This window comes from Manis javanica, chromosome 15, assembly GCF_040802235.1.
Source record: "Manis javanica isolate MJ-LG chromosome 15, MJ_LKY, whole genome shotgun sequence".
NCBI classification, from domain to species: Eukaryota; Metazoa; Chordata; class Mammalia; order Pholidota; family Manidae; genus Manis; species Manis javanica.
In genome coordinates this window covers 80455164-80470108 of record NC_133170.1, presented here as the reverse complement: position 1 = coordinate 80470108, position 14945 = coordinate 80455164, and the positions used below count along the sequence as shown (strand labels likewise).

The 14945-nt window shown below is 51.6% G+C and overlaps 1 long non-coding RNA gene across 1 annotated transcript in view; it reads left to right on the top strand.

The window, feature by feature from the left end:
* The first annotated feature begins 2976 nt into the window (after window positions 1-2976).
* The window catches only part of LOC108386090 (uncharacterized), a 72370-nt gene continuing 60401 nt past the window's right edge, over window positions 2977-14945 (top strand). The window contains exon 1 of the long non-coding RNA XR_012125737.1: window positions 2977-4198. This is a non-coding gene — a long non-coding RNA (uncharacterized lncRNA). The remainder of the gene's footprint in view (window positions 4199-14945) is intronic.

The following is a 14945-nucleotide window of genomic DNA, read 5'->3' as shown; positions in this document are numbered from 1 at the left end:
GTCTTGGGAATTTTTGTAAAACTCTTAAATCTGGCTGCAAGCCAAAGCGAAACAGCCCTGAAAGGGGCTGACGCTGTCTGGGAGATGATAGAAATATGGCATTCCTGCGGCAGGCAGCTCCTGAATTTACAGGGACAGCAGGCAGGCCCGTGAGCAGCCAGGATGGCCCAGATGGCCGGATCATCACACACTCAGGCAGAGTGGGCAGGAGAATAAGAGGAATACACGTGGCCAGTCACGCAGCTTTTGCTGCGGTTGCTGTGAATCAGTCTTCATGTGTTACCTTAGCAAAGCCTTGAAGGATGAAGTCTGTTGTTATTGTCAGCTGTGCCCATCACCTCAGATGAAGAAATGAGACTCAGAGAGGTGTAGCAGCTGGCCTAAGGTTACACAGAAGTGGTGCAGGTGGAATTTGAGCCCAGCCTTTATGCCTACATCACTATTATACACACTTAGACGCACACACACCCATGTGCATACACAGAGGCGCAGCACAGGAGCACACACAAGGCACAACAGACTCACAATGGTCTCACACACACACACATGCACACAGATGTTCATGCACATGTGCACACAGGCACTAACTCATACACACAGCCAAGGACCTGAAGCCTCAGAGCTCACCTGGATCCCTGGAGCAGGGCCAGGACTCTGTCCTTCAGACTCCGGGAGCATCAGCTTCCTTCCGCTCTTCCCTCCTTCCCTCCCCCAGATGTTTGCTGGGTCTCCTGCCCGCTGGCCAGATGTGCTCAGTGACCCAGGATGTCTCAGAGATCCAGAGACTGAGGTGGTTGCCAGACTGCCCTCAGATGTCTCCATGACACCACATCCACCCCAGGCTGGGGGCAGCCAGGCACTCGAAAGGGACCCAGTTGTCTCTCATCGTGCAGGGGCAGCCCTCCAGGAGGTGAGGTTTTGAGCTCCAAGTAGGAGCCCAGTGGCTGAGCCCAGCTTGAAGCCACTATGGGATGCGGGGCTGACCCTCTGCCTTCTCTGAGCCTCAGTTTCCACATCTGTGCAATGGGGACAGCATGGCCAGGAGTGTCTCACAGGCAACTGATGACACTTAGAATTGGAAGGAATCACAAAGGTCTCTTCGTTCCTGATTTGCAGATGGGAACACTGAGGCCCACAATCACCCTGTGAACCAGATGCCAATCTGGGCTCGGAAACCAGGTCCTACACTTCCTGACAGGATAACTTATTATGTTTGACCTGACCAGCTCCCTGGGCAGTGCCATGTGACGAAACACAGGAATGGAAGGATGGTTCTGTCATTCTGCTAGCAGGCCTGTTCTGATATTTCCTTTTTTTCCCAAGACACTTTTCTCAGGGATTGACGGGCAGTGAGATGAAATTTCTCTAAGAAACACCCAACTGGCCTCCAAACAGATGCCCTTGATGTGACAGTCACCTCTCCCCAGACCCTGGACTTGGTTCCCGTTCTCCCCAGTCTCCTGATCCAGTTTAGGGTATTTAGAGGCTTGGGATCAAGAGCGAGTACAGAAATGCCACAGCTTCTACGCCTCATCTTCCAGCTGATTACGCTGTGTGTGGGGTAGGCCCTTTCCTCTCAAGGAGGCAACGAGAAGGAGGAACATCACAGTATCAGGAGGAGGGGCTCCCAAGTGAGGCAGAGGTGAGTTCGAATCCCAGTTCCAGCCTCTCACCAGCTGAGTGACCTGAGGCATATGGCTGGATTTCTCTGAGCCTCAATTTTCTCATCTGTAAAATGGGTATCAGCACGTTTTGTGAGGTGGAAACAAAGAGCAGATGGGCAGTGCTCAATGGAGCTGGTGCGGGAAGCTCTTGGCTGGTGTTCCAGGTCTTGGGCATTAAGCCCGTGTTCTGGAGAGACAGAGGGACATACCTAAGGTAGCCCAGCTTCAGAAGGTGAGCAGCCAGGTCCGAGCTGAGGCCCGCCGCATGCTATGTTATGTCACTTTTCCAGGCTTGCCTTGGGGACAGACCTTGGGCTCCCTGCAGATGCTGTGCAGACAGAAATTCCCCATACTCTCTGTGCCGCTTGCTCAGGCTCAGATCTATGAACAGCCGGCCAGAGCTGTTATCTCCAGGGCTATCACTGTGTTTCTCTCTGAGGGTCTCTGCTGGAGCTGGCTTCTGGTTCCCCTGACTGGTGGCAGAGCTCCGAGCCAGCTTTCAAGGGCAAGGGACAGAGTGTGGCAGCCACTGCCTAGGATGGGGCTAACTTTACACTTTAAGGAGGCATGGCCTTCTGGCCACCACCCTTGGCCCTTCCTTTCCTCTTGGCCTTTTTCTTCAGCAGCCTGCACACCTACTGTGTGCTGCCTGGGCTTCTCCAGCAATCCTTTTACAGATGATGAAGCCACAGCTCAGAGAGTGACAGTGCTTTTCACAACAGCACACAGCACAAGATGCACTGTCTTCCCTGGTTCCCACCTCCGAACTCCCCGCACGGGTGCATTGCCTCTTCCCCCACCAGCCTCTTCCTTCTCTCCCTGCGTTCTCACTTTCCCGTTTCCTTCTCTCTTCCAGTTCTTTCTCCAGAAGTCTCTGACCCCACCTGCTTTTCCTGTGTTGATCATCATCCCAGCACTGAAAAAACGTCAGAAGAGAGTGATGACGTGTTTTCGAGCATTTCCTATTTCCCAAGCTGTGAGCTAAGTCCCTTCTGTGCATCGCATCCTCCACCGTCGCTAAGAGGTGGGCATGTTACTATCCCATTTCACAGGGGCGCCCAGGGGAGGAGGCCACCAGCCAGGCTCACCTGAAGCCGCGCTAGCTCTGGGGTCTGAGTTGAGGTCTAGTGGACACCAGAGACCCCACTTTCATCCTTGGTCGTGTTAGACGTGCACACACACACACACAAACACATTTTGGAAATGAAGGCTGGACTTACAAAAAATAAAGGACACAAAGTTTAAGTGTGTATTCCATGCATTTTTACACAGGTACACAGCCCATCACAAAACACAGCCCACTCCCAACACCTGGAAAGTTCCTTTGCGGCCCCTCCCAGTTGACACCTTAACCCCAAACTAGCTATACCTGGGATGGAATTCTTATTGTGTCACCTCCAAAACGTTGCTTTACCTCTCTGAGCCTCAGTTTCCCAATCTGTAAAACGGAGCTACTATCCCTTCCTCCCACAGGGCAGGAACAGAGAACCCCTACCCTAGGCTACACCCACCCACCGAAAAGTGGGGATTATTGTCAATATCATTATTATGCCAGTGCCTCCCCACCCCCACCTTCCAGCAGTCCTGGAGGTTGATGTCACCCACTGGGACCCCAGACCCAGTTTGAGCCCCAAGGTTCCAGCCAGGGAAGACCTCTGGAGCCAGGCCTCCTTCCCCAGGGATATGAGGCAGGGCAGCTTGTGACCGCGGCCGTTTGCCCGACATCCAGACCGCAGCCTGCAAAAGACTAACCCCCGCCCCACCGCCCTGCGGCCCCTCCTTGGTTGGCGAAGCTGCGCCCACCCGCTCCCATTCATGTATTTTGTATTATAAAATGACTGCCATCACCATGGCAACATAAAAGGAGCCGATCTCATTACTGGGGCCCGGACACATTATTTTCTCCAAGGAATTTCTTCTTTTCATTATTTCCCTCCAAAGGTCAGTTATCCTCTCAGGCGGGGCGGGGGGCGGCGGGGGGGGTCCTCGAAAGGTGAGCCGGATCCACGGCGGAATTCCCCAGGCGGAATTTACAATCATTTTGCCTTTTTCCCCTGCTCTAACACCGTCGGAGAGATTTTCCTGCAGCCAAGCAGTTCTCCTTAACCCCTGCAGTCCTGGCAGGCAGGTGGCACCCGCTGCGACAGGGCTGGCCCCTCTGCGCGCTCCCGAGAATTCCTGCCTGCCTCTGTGCTGCTCCGAATGGTCCCTTGCAGCCACCTGACGTTACGTCCTCAGAGCAGCAGGTCCGGGGCTTGTCGCGTTCACCGTGGAAGGCTGGGAACGCAAAGACAGCTTGTTTTTCTTCTCAGTCCTCCCACTGGCAAAAACATCCCTGCAAAAGTCAATACTAGTGATAATAGCGGTAATTCACATTTCTATCTGGAATGCAGTGTGCTGTAGTGATTGCGAATTTGGTTCTAGAGTTAGTGAGACCTGGATTCAAATCCTGCCTCTGCCACTTTCAGGCTATGTGACCTTGGACAAGTTGCTCCGTCTCTCAGAGCCTCGCCTGTAAAACATTCCTTGTGCTGGTAAGTACCTCACAGGTGCAGGGGGAGGATGGAGCGCCCTATGCATGTACATCACGTAGTACCTGCCACACAGGAAACAGTAAATATTGGTGACTATTTATCTTTAGGCATATATGTACATACATATATATGTATATGCTAGTTACTGTGTGTAACAGTTATCTATTGCTGTGTAGCAAATCGTCCCTACTTAGTAGCTTAAAACAATAGTCATCATTTATTATCTTTCACGTTTTCTGTGGATCAGGAATTTGGGAGCGGCTGATCTGGGCAGCGCTGGCTCAGGATTTCTCTTGCTGCTGCAGTCGATGTCTGGGGCTGTAGTCATCTGAGATCCTGACCAGGGCTGGGCAGTCTGATTCCAGGGTGGCTCACTCCTGGCTGGCATTGGTCAGGGGCCGCAGCTCCTCGGAGGCTCCACATGGGTCTATCCTCAGGGCTGCTTGAGCCTCCTCTTGACATGGTGGCGGCTTCTCCTAGAACGAATTATCCAAGAGAGCGTGGTAGGACTGTGATGGCTTTTAGGACCTGGCCTCGAAAGTCACACACCATCGTGTCCACCCCCTTCTTTTGGCCACCCAGGCTAGCTCTGCGTCAGCGTGGGAAGAGACTAGACAAAGGCAGGGAAGGCAGAAGCTAAGGATTCCTGGGACCCTCCTGGACATTGGCTACCACAAGGCACTACCTCCTTTATACATATGATCTCGTATGACCTCACAACAAAGGTTTGAGGCTGGCTCTCATTTTACAGAGGAGGAAATGGAGGCTCAGAGGAGGAAAATGACTTGCCCAAGGCTTAGAGACGATCCAGTCTGATTCTAGGTCCAGATTCCTTCTCCCCCATCTGCTTGTCATGGACTCGGTACCTCTACTGGCTGGATTCTGCTGGTGTGAAGGGGTGGAGGTCCTCCGGGAAGAGAAAACCTCAGGCATCTGGCAGCTGGTCGGGGCAGAAGCAGTGCACAGACACTCAATAAGTGAAGCCAGTCAAAACACTCCCCCCGACGAAGCCAGTAGAGTAAGTGTGTTTGTAAAACTGACGGCATTTTTGTTGACAGGCAAATGTCTGTATTACATGGCAACAAATGGCTGGAAGATGCAAAAACACAGTCAATCATCAGGAATTTTTTTTCCTCTTTAGAAAGGAAAAGCTCTTCACCACCAAACAGGATGAGCAATGTTTGTATCATGTTTGCAGATCTTTTCCCCGATCTAGCAAGTTCTCTGGGCACGGCACGGAGACCCAGGGCCAGCCCGAGTCCACTTGAACCAGACTGGGGAGCGGTGTCAGGGTCTTTTCGGGAAGCTGGGAAGTCACTGACCTGAGGGAGGAAGGGCTGTCCTGAGATGCAAGGACATCCCTGAGGGTGAGGGGCGCCAGAGCCCCAGACTGGTTGTCAAAGACTTGCTTCTTGTCTCGGTTTGGCTCCATTTTTCTGACTGACTTTGAGAAATGTAGCATTCCTCAAACTCTGATGTGCTCAGAACCTCCTGTAATCGCTAGTGGGAATGCAGATACCCAGGCCCCAGCCCTGGAGATTCGCCAGCAGGTTGGGGAGGGTGGCCCGGCTATCTCTATCTTTAATACCTGTTTACTACTTCCAGTGACATACTGAGGGTAGAGATGCTGATGCAACTGTGTCTGGGGCCACTCTGAAAAACATGTGGTGCAGAGCGAAGCCTCCAAGCGTGCCGCCTCCTTGGCCCAGCACTCGCTGAGTCATGCTTTGAGCCCAGCGGAGCTGTGCCTCCAGGAAGTCCTCTCTGACTCCCTCTCTCATAGGACAGTTCCCATGTGTAGCCATCCTGGGTCTACCCCTCCCATTTTCTCTGGCTCAGTCTCTCAGAGCCACACAAGGAATGTCTGAGTTTGATTCCTCTGCTTGATATCATGAACTTTCAAATTTGGAAGCCATTGGTTCACTCGTTCATTTGTTTGACATGTCTTACTGAGCACCTTTTACATGATGGGGTGGGGGATGGCAGTGACAGAGATGGGATCCCGGCCCCCATGGGACCCACAGTGCGGTGGGGGAGGTGGGGAAAACAATGGAGCAGCTACTTTATTTACACTCAGGGGCTAATCAGGTAAGACCTCTCTGAGGATAGGAGACTTGGTTTGAGATCCAAAGATGAGCGGAGGCTGATTACCTGAAAAGCAAAGGAATGCCATTCCAGGCAAAGAGAACAGCACGTACAAAGGTCCTGGAACAGGCAAGAGCTAAGAGTGTTTAAGGCATGGGCAGAAGGCTTGTGTGGCTGGAGGGGAGCGGGTAGAGGGCAGAGAGCATGTGATGGTCCTGGACCTGACCACATGCAGGCTACAGCAGAGTTTCGATTGTGTTCTGAGTCTGATAGAAGCTTTTGGAGGGTATTATAAGCTAGAGGTTGAAGAACTGTGAGGAGACCATTCTTTGGACCAGATCTCTGTGCTTGGACAGGTACAGTCTGATTATTTTACCCATTTCCTGGGAAACTTCCAGTAAATGTGGCCATTACTACTGATATGACTTAGATTTTAGATGCCACCTCCTCCAGGAAACCCTCCTTGCTTCTGCTCTGGCAGCTTCATATGTATGATGGTTACATGAATAGACCATAATATACCATCACCTTCTCAGAATTGTGCCCACTGCCCATTTTGCTGGAGGGCAGACTCCTAAGGGCGCTGCCTTGTCTTACATCTGCACCTCCTCAGCTCCTTAACCCCCAGTGCCTGAGATTCCCTTTTATGGGAAGTGAGCAAGTAAGTGGATGCTTACAAATCGCTCACCATAATGCTTGGTACCCACAGCGATGCTAATAGATGTTGGCTGGCTTCTTTTATACTCAGAGGATGTTTGTTGAATAAAGGTTTAGGAGCAGTCATCTCTTGCCCCCGCTGCCCCCCACCCTCCCTTGATGGAGCTTGGCTCACCAGACCCTTCAGCACTGGCTAGGGATGTGTTTAGGTTTGCCCTCTGGCTGGTCTTGCAATTATTTGGATTTAATGTTGGCAGGATACACACATACGTGCACTTACACACTTTGGAGAGCCACGTGGGGATTTATGGTGTCCCAGCTCCTTTATGGTAAAACAGCTGGACAGATCTGGGTCTGGGACTGGGAAGCAAGTGATTCGTCAGGCTTTATTTCCTGTTGAAAGTACAGAATGTTTCCCCTGGGAGGGAATGGGGGGGCTGCAGAACATTTAGCTCCCAATGGATGTGATGTCTGGAACTCTGGTCACCCAGCTGTCTGTTCATGAGACAAATATTCACTGAGCACTGATTTTGTCTGGCACTGGGGACCCCGCACTGAATAAGATAGATGCCATCCCTGAGCTCACAGGCTGACATTCCCTACAGGATAGGAAAGGAGACGGTGTTTCATGAGCAGCTACTATGGGCTGGGAATTTGTCCTACGTGATTTTTGTGCTAGCAACACCCCAAGGTTGGTTTTATTGTGCCACTTCCCACATACCAACATGTGAAGTTCAGACAGGTGAAGCCAACTGCCCAAGGTCATAGGCGTGAGGATTGTCGCACTGGAAGTTGGACCCAGCCTGTCTGATTCTCCTGCCCTCACCCCCCACCTTTCTGTAGAAGGGACAATCCTAGTTGGAGGTTACCTTTGTTCACCCTCCATGGTGGCATGATTTCTGAACTCATCTGGTTGAAGACAGGACCTGTCTTTATCCTGGTTTCCCACAGACCGACCTAAATTGCGATTGTGAATTATAGTGCCCCTTAATCCCTAACCCCTCCCTCCCCACCCACCCTCTGCAACCCCCTCCCCTTTGGTAACTGGTAGTCCCTTCTTGGAGTCTGTGAGTCTGCTGCTGTTTTGTTCCTTCAGTTTTGCTTTGGTTTTATACTTCACAAATGAGTAAAATCATTTGGTGTTTATCTTTCTCTGCCTGGCTTATTTCACTGAGAAATAAATACCTGCTAGCTCCACCCATATTGTTGCAAATGGTAGGATTTGTTTTCTTTTTATGGTTGAGTAATATTCCATTGTGTATATGTACCACATCTTTATCCATTCATCTACTGATGGACACTTAGGTTGCTTCCGTATCTTGGCTATTGTAAATCGTGCTGCGATAAACATAGGGGTGCATATGTCTTTTTCAAACTGGGCTGTTGCATTCTTAGGGAAAATCCCTAGGAGGGGAATTCCTGGGTCAAATGGTATTTCTATTTTTAGTTTTTTTGAGGAGCCTCCATGTTGCTTTCCACAGCAGCTGTACTCATTTACATTCCCACCAGCAGTGTAGGAGGGTTCCCCTTTCTCCGCATCCTTGCCAGCATTGTTGTTTCTTGTCTTTTGGATGGTGGCCATCCTAGCTGGTGTGAGGTGATATCTCACTGTGGTTTTAATTTGCATTTCCCCAATGATCAGTGATGTGGAGCATCTTTCCATGCGCCTGTTGGCCATCAGAATTTCTTCCTGGGAGAAATGTCTGTTCAGGTTCTTTGCCCAATTTTTAATCAGGTTATTCAATTTTTAGGTGTTGTAGCATGTGAGTTCTTTACATATTTGGGATGTTAACCCCTTATCAAATAAATCATTTATGAATATATTCTCCCACACTATAGGATGCCTTTTTGTTCTGCTGATGGTGTCCTTTGCTGTACAGAAGCTTTTTAGTTTGATGTAGTCCCACTTCCTCATTTTTTATTTTGTTTCCCTCACCCAAGCAGATGTGTGCAGGAAAATGTTGCTCATGTTTATATTCAAGAGACTCAAATTGACAAATATTAATCGAGAACTTAATGGGGGAAAATGTGCAGTGGTTAAGGGTATTCATTTCCTCTGGGTTAGGAGAGTCCGGGCTTGAACCCCAGCTCTGTCCTTAGGTGGGTGCCCCTGAAAAGTCCTTTTACTGCTCTGAGCTTCAGTTTCTTTATCACTTACATCAGAGGGTCATTCTGAGGATTCAGTGAGATAGAATTTAGAAATTTCTTGCGCTATAACTACTATGGGGTGAACCGTGAACCTGAGAGACTTTAGAATCCAAGGAGAAAACTTCTCTGTGGTAGAGGTCCTGATGACTTGCTAAGAGCCGATGAAGACCTCTCAACAGTGAGTGACCTCCTCGTATTTTATTTGGTCATCAGAGGGCCTTCTGATGAATGCCTACCACATATTTACCACTGAGAAGGGATCAGGGCACATGAGACAATTTCATGAGCTATGTGTCTGAGCCTTCTCTCCTGAGCTCAAGCTCCTTCCCCTGGAATTCATGACTCTCACCTCACATTCCTAAGAACTTTGTTGGGTGGATCTTGCTAACCTTTCTCAGTTCCCTAGTATTCCTGTGAAGCCTGTCTTTCTGAGAAGCCCCATTCATTAGGCAGATGTATCAATAATCCAGATACATCTTTTAGGTAATTTTCCCATTATTAATGGATGTTGAGCATTTGTTCTCATTCAGGCCCTGGAAACGTGAGCCTCGGTGCTGGAGAATCCAGCTTACGCAAAACACCGCGAGCGCTAAAATTTGCTTTTTTTTGATTTAGTCTCTTGCTAGCTTGAAGGACTGGATTTTATAACAGGTCAATTTCAGACCATTTGATATTGATATATGAAGATCCTTAGGGATTATTGAATGCATTTTTCATCCAGCTGAGATAGTATCATATAAGGAAAATGGGATTGACTGTTAAGTACAAATTGAAAAAGACATGGTCATTTAAGATAACTCCTTATCTGTATACAAGGAAATAGTATCAGGGAAATAGACCACCAGTTGACAGAAATGAATTTCACCTTGTGTTTCTCCTCCACAAGCCTCCTAGACTGCTGCTCACACTCATCTGGGATTATTCAATTATTCTGAGAGCCCTTTTCTGGGGCCCCTTTAGAGGATGCATCTGAGGGGGAAGAAGAAAATTCTCTGCTGCTTTCTTCTGGAAGGAAGGTTTGGATGGCAGGAGCTGGGGCCATTCATGGAGCCGCCTTTGGGGAATTTGGAATGGGGCAGCTTCAGCCTGGCAGAGGGCAGGTGTCCCTAACGGAGCTCCTTACAGCTTGCTAAGAGCAGGCGAAGAGCTGAGAACAATGATTCCATGCCTTTCTTTTCATCTACCCGGCCCAATCCCATGACCTCAGCTGTCACACTCTAACCGCTGGAGTGGTCTTGGCCAGGCAGGGCCCCGCTCCAGGTAATACCCAACCCTGGAGAACCATGTGGCTGCTGAGGGGCCTTTGGCCTAGGTGAAGGTTGAGAATTCCCATTCTTGGGCAGTAGACTGCTTTTCATGGCTCACATCTCTCGATACTGTTCAGTTTATAAGACCTATTGAAGTAGCATATTTGCCTAGTGAGATTGATGTCGCTTTCCGCCCTCTACCCATCTCCCATTCGAGGACACGTCCAGCCTAGGTCAAGCCGGTGTGGGTTCCGCTGGACTCCAAAGCCCGGCACATTTCCTGAGTTCTACACAAGCAGTGTGGGTTTGAGGGCCACTCGGAAAACTCCCCAGGTTCCCAAATCTCCCTTTCTCTGTCTGGCGGGGTAGCTGAGGACTTGGGTCCGGTCCCCTGGACAGGTACAGTGCAGGACCTGCCTCTGCTTTTGTGATCCCCCTTCTCCAATTCCTGGGCTGGAGGGTGGGGAAAAGGGCTGCTCCTTCCACTTGCCCCTCTGATCCCCCCTGGGGGGAGGTCGGCTGGGAGCTGTGCGCTGTGGATGCGTTGGGCCCGGGCACTCCTGAGAAGTCTCGGGGGCGGGTGTCTGCCTGGCCCTTGGATGAGCAGGGCTCATGCCCCAGCCAGGTTCCTCTCACCCCCTGGGGGGAGTCACAACAGAAACTCCCTTGGGTGCCACAGCAGAAAAGGCTTTCAGAGCCCCAGAGGGAGCCAGATGATTTGGGGACTAAAAGTGAGGCCCTCGGAGGCTTCCTGCGGCCCAGCACTGTGCTGCCTGAACCCCTGCCAAGGAGACCCTGAGAAGAGGGTGGTGACAATCAGGCCAGTTCTTCACAGGCACGATCTTGTTAGAACTGGACGCAAGGCAAGCATGATCATCCCCATTTTACAGCTGAGGAAACGGAGGCTCAGAGACAGGAAGTAACTCGAACAAATCACAGAGATGAGTTAGTGGAGGAATAAGAATTTGAATCTGGGTTTGTTCATCTCTAAAATAATTTATCCATCCATTCATCCATCCATTTTCACATCATCCATCCCTTCGTCCACTGGCCTGTTGATCCACCCATCTGCCCTTCCTTCCTTCCTTCATCTGTCTCCTCTTCTCTCCTTCCCTCCTGTCCATCCCTCCATCCTTCTATCCATCCAGTGTCTGCCAAGCATGTGCCAGACAACAGACATCCTTAATCAAGGGTCATGTTCTAGGGATCAGAGGGCACCCCCGGGCTGTTCCCAAGCCCCCCACATCAGTCATCACGACTGGATGCTTGGGTCAGGGTGGAGCCCTCTGTCTGAGCGCAGCAGGAGAAGGCAGGAGGCATGGGGGCTCCCACCCAGCATGGGGGCTGGGGCATCAGAGGCTCCATGTGGAGGAGGGTGTGGGTGGCAGGTGGGCTGGGGGTGTCAGTGTAAGGAGTTGGCCTCCTCCCAGGAAGCCACAGGCAAGCTCTCTTCCCCAGCCTATAATTCCAGCCTACCTGTCAGTCCACGAGGGGCACTGAGCCAGTTCTTCCCGAGGCCCACTGAATCACCGCTCTCAGTTCTCCGGTACTAATAAACTGCAGCGTCTTTCAGAGACTTGGCTAAATGAAGCGACAGTGCATAGAGATCCCCGGCCTCCCCCCACTGCTTTTTCCCTCCGGCAGGACCCTTGCTGCTGCCTGCAGGTGTGCCTTGTGCTCTGGGGACTGCGTTCCCCGTGGCGGGAGCTGCAACGGGCTCGGCGGACCTCGGGGTGGCCCGGGCTTTGCTTCGAGTCTGGTCGGCGGCACCTGGGCAAGGCTCTGCCAGTCTTTAGACCCGAAATAAGATTGCTCCCGATGCTTCTGAAGTCCCTTCCAGCCCGACCAGATGGGTCTGACTTCTAAAGCAGAATGGCGAGGGGGACCCCATTTGTCTTTAGACCCTCAAAGCATGGCCCTGGCATTCCAGACGCTCGCAGTCCAGCAGGAAGGACGGACCTTCAGGCAGTGGTAATTCATACTCATGGCGGTACAGGAGCATTAAGAGAAGCAATTCTGTATTAGGTTCCTGTGGCTGCTGCAACGAGTTACCATGAACTTGGTGGCTTAAAACAACAGAAATGCATTGTCTCATAGTCCTGGAGGCCAGAAGTCCAAAGCTGAGGCGGGGGTTGGAGCGCGCGCCCTCCGAAGGCTTGTGGGGCTGATCCTCCCTTGCCTCTTCCAGCTTCCGGGGGCTCCAGGCGCTTCCTGCCCTGGGCCGGGGATTAGGTCCTTCATGTTCATCATGAATCATCAAAGACACCCTTGGGCTAGTGCTGTGGTGCCCATTGCACAGAGGTGGAAAGTGAGGCCCAGCTCATGCTAGCATCTCGGCTGCAGCACGCCACAGCCCCGTGGCGGCCCACACACTCGGGCCGAGGACGAGAAGGAGTTCTGTGAGCACCGGGAAAGGCATTCAAGAGTAGGTGCCACTGAATCAGGTGTCTCCAAGGAGGAGTCCGAGATGAGCACTGGGTGGAGGCTGTGACCCGAGGGACCCCCTTAATTTTATAAATGGGGAAACTGAGGCCACAAGAGGGGAAGTGACACAGCCAGGACTCCCCAGTGTGGATGTGGTGGAGTCAGATTAGGACCCAGACCTCTGATTCTAGAACTTTCTTGGACTGGGATTCTGTCTGTAACTTGTGCTTACCAAGCGCACCGGTCTTGCATGATAATGAACAAGTGCTGACATTTATGGGTATTTGCTCTGAGCATTGAGCTGGAAGATACAGACGAGACATCAGCTGTGGCCCCTTGGACCGATCACAGGGTGAAAGCAGGGTGCGGGGGACTCGGGATGGCGCAGCAGCCAGGGTGAGGATTGGTGGAGAGGGACTGTGTGGAGGGGCCTCACTGCCCCTCGCCTGGATAATTGCAGCAGCCTCCTCGCAGGCCTCCAGACCTTCATCCTTGGCCCCCAATAGCTTATCCTCAGTTCTCGGAGCCAGCAGGATCCTCAAACATGCATCAGCTCATGGCACCATCTGCTGCACACACTCAAGATCTCCAGCTACCCAGAGTCGAGGCCGATGTACCCCTGTGGCCCTCCTCTCCCTGCTGCAGCTCAGTACCCTGGCCTCCTTGCTGGCGCCCACCCTTACCTACACCCTCGGCCTCAGGCCCTGCATTTGCTGTTCCCTGTTCCTTGTCTGGATATCTGTGTGGTCATCTTCCTTGTGCCCTTCCTGGCTTTGCACGACCTCCTGTGCACTGCCTTCCCCTGGCCACCTTCTTTAAATTGTGGCCCCTGGGTCCCAGTACTTCCCATCGTCCTTCCCTGCTTTATTTTGCTCAGTAGAACCTTTCACCTTCTGTCATATAACTTACTTACTTATCATCTGCCTCTCCCAAACTAGAATATAAATTTAGTACAAGCAGAAAATTTTATCTGCTATGGTCACTGCTTAATATCCAGTGCCAGCTTGGTGCCTGGTAGGACTTACATAAATCTTCCTTGAGTAAGCATATATGTGACAATAATAATTTTGGGTTTTGTTTACTATCAAGAGGCCATGTATGCAAGTGGTTGGGGGTACAGGCTGGTGGTCAAGTAGACATTAGATCAAATTCTGGCTGTGCCACATATCAGCTGTGTGACACTGGGCAAGTGATTCAGCTTCTCTGGGCCATGATGCTCTTATCTGTGCAGTGGGGATGCAAACTACACCTGCCTCATGAGAAGATGGTGAAGCAGCCAGAGAGGGGGAGAAGTATCTCAGCTCTTCCCCTCCTTCTGCCCTCCAGTGGCCCTCTGGCTTTTCCCATTGGCTGACCCTGTAATGAATTAGGGAGCTTGGGAACTGTTGTCCCAGGGGCCAATCTATATGGTGCAGTGCATGGAGGAGAAGGGCAGGGATCCCTTGGCAGGAGGTGGCACCTCTGGGAACTGGCGACATCCCAGAAGACTGTAAGGATCTGTCAATGTCCCCCTCTGTGAGCCCTCCTGGTGTGGGGGAGGGTTCTCAAATTCTGGCAGATGAGCTCTAATTCAACCCAGAGGCTGGCACACCTGGATCGTGACCTCTGGAGATGACCCATGGGGCTACTGTTATGACTATCCTCAGGACCCCTGGGAGGTCCTGGCCGTGGGCAGCAACAGGGCTGGACAAAGAGGCAGGTGAGTCGGAGCTGGTTAGAGGCTGGGGAGAGGTTGTTTGTGTTAATAATACCTCACATGCTCATGGGATCCATACAACCTCACCTGGGAGGCCCCAGGGACGTTTTCCCCCTCCTGTCTGTGCCTTCCTAGGGGTCTTCCCACTGCAGACAGTGATCTTTTAAAGCATTTGAGAGCTCAGCCCTGCAAAGCCTCCCAGACCATGTCCTGAGAAGGAAAACTGGACTCATCTCTACCTTTGGCCCCAGGGCCCTCAGGATCAATCAGTTCCTTTCTCCCAATCTGATTTCTGGTCCTGCAATGCTGCCTCAGCCTCTCCATCCCAGCAACACTTGCCTTGTCTCTGAGCCACAAACATGCTGAGCTTGTCCGGGTCACAGGGCCTTTGCACATGCTGTCCTCTCCCCTGAACGTCCTTCCCCAAGACCTTCATATGGCTGCCTCCTGCTCAAACCTCCCCTCAGAGAGGCCCTCCAGCCCTCCTGCT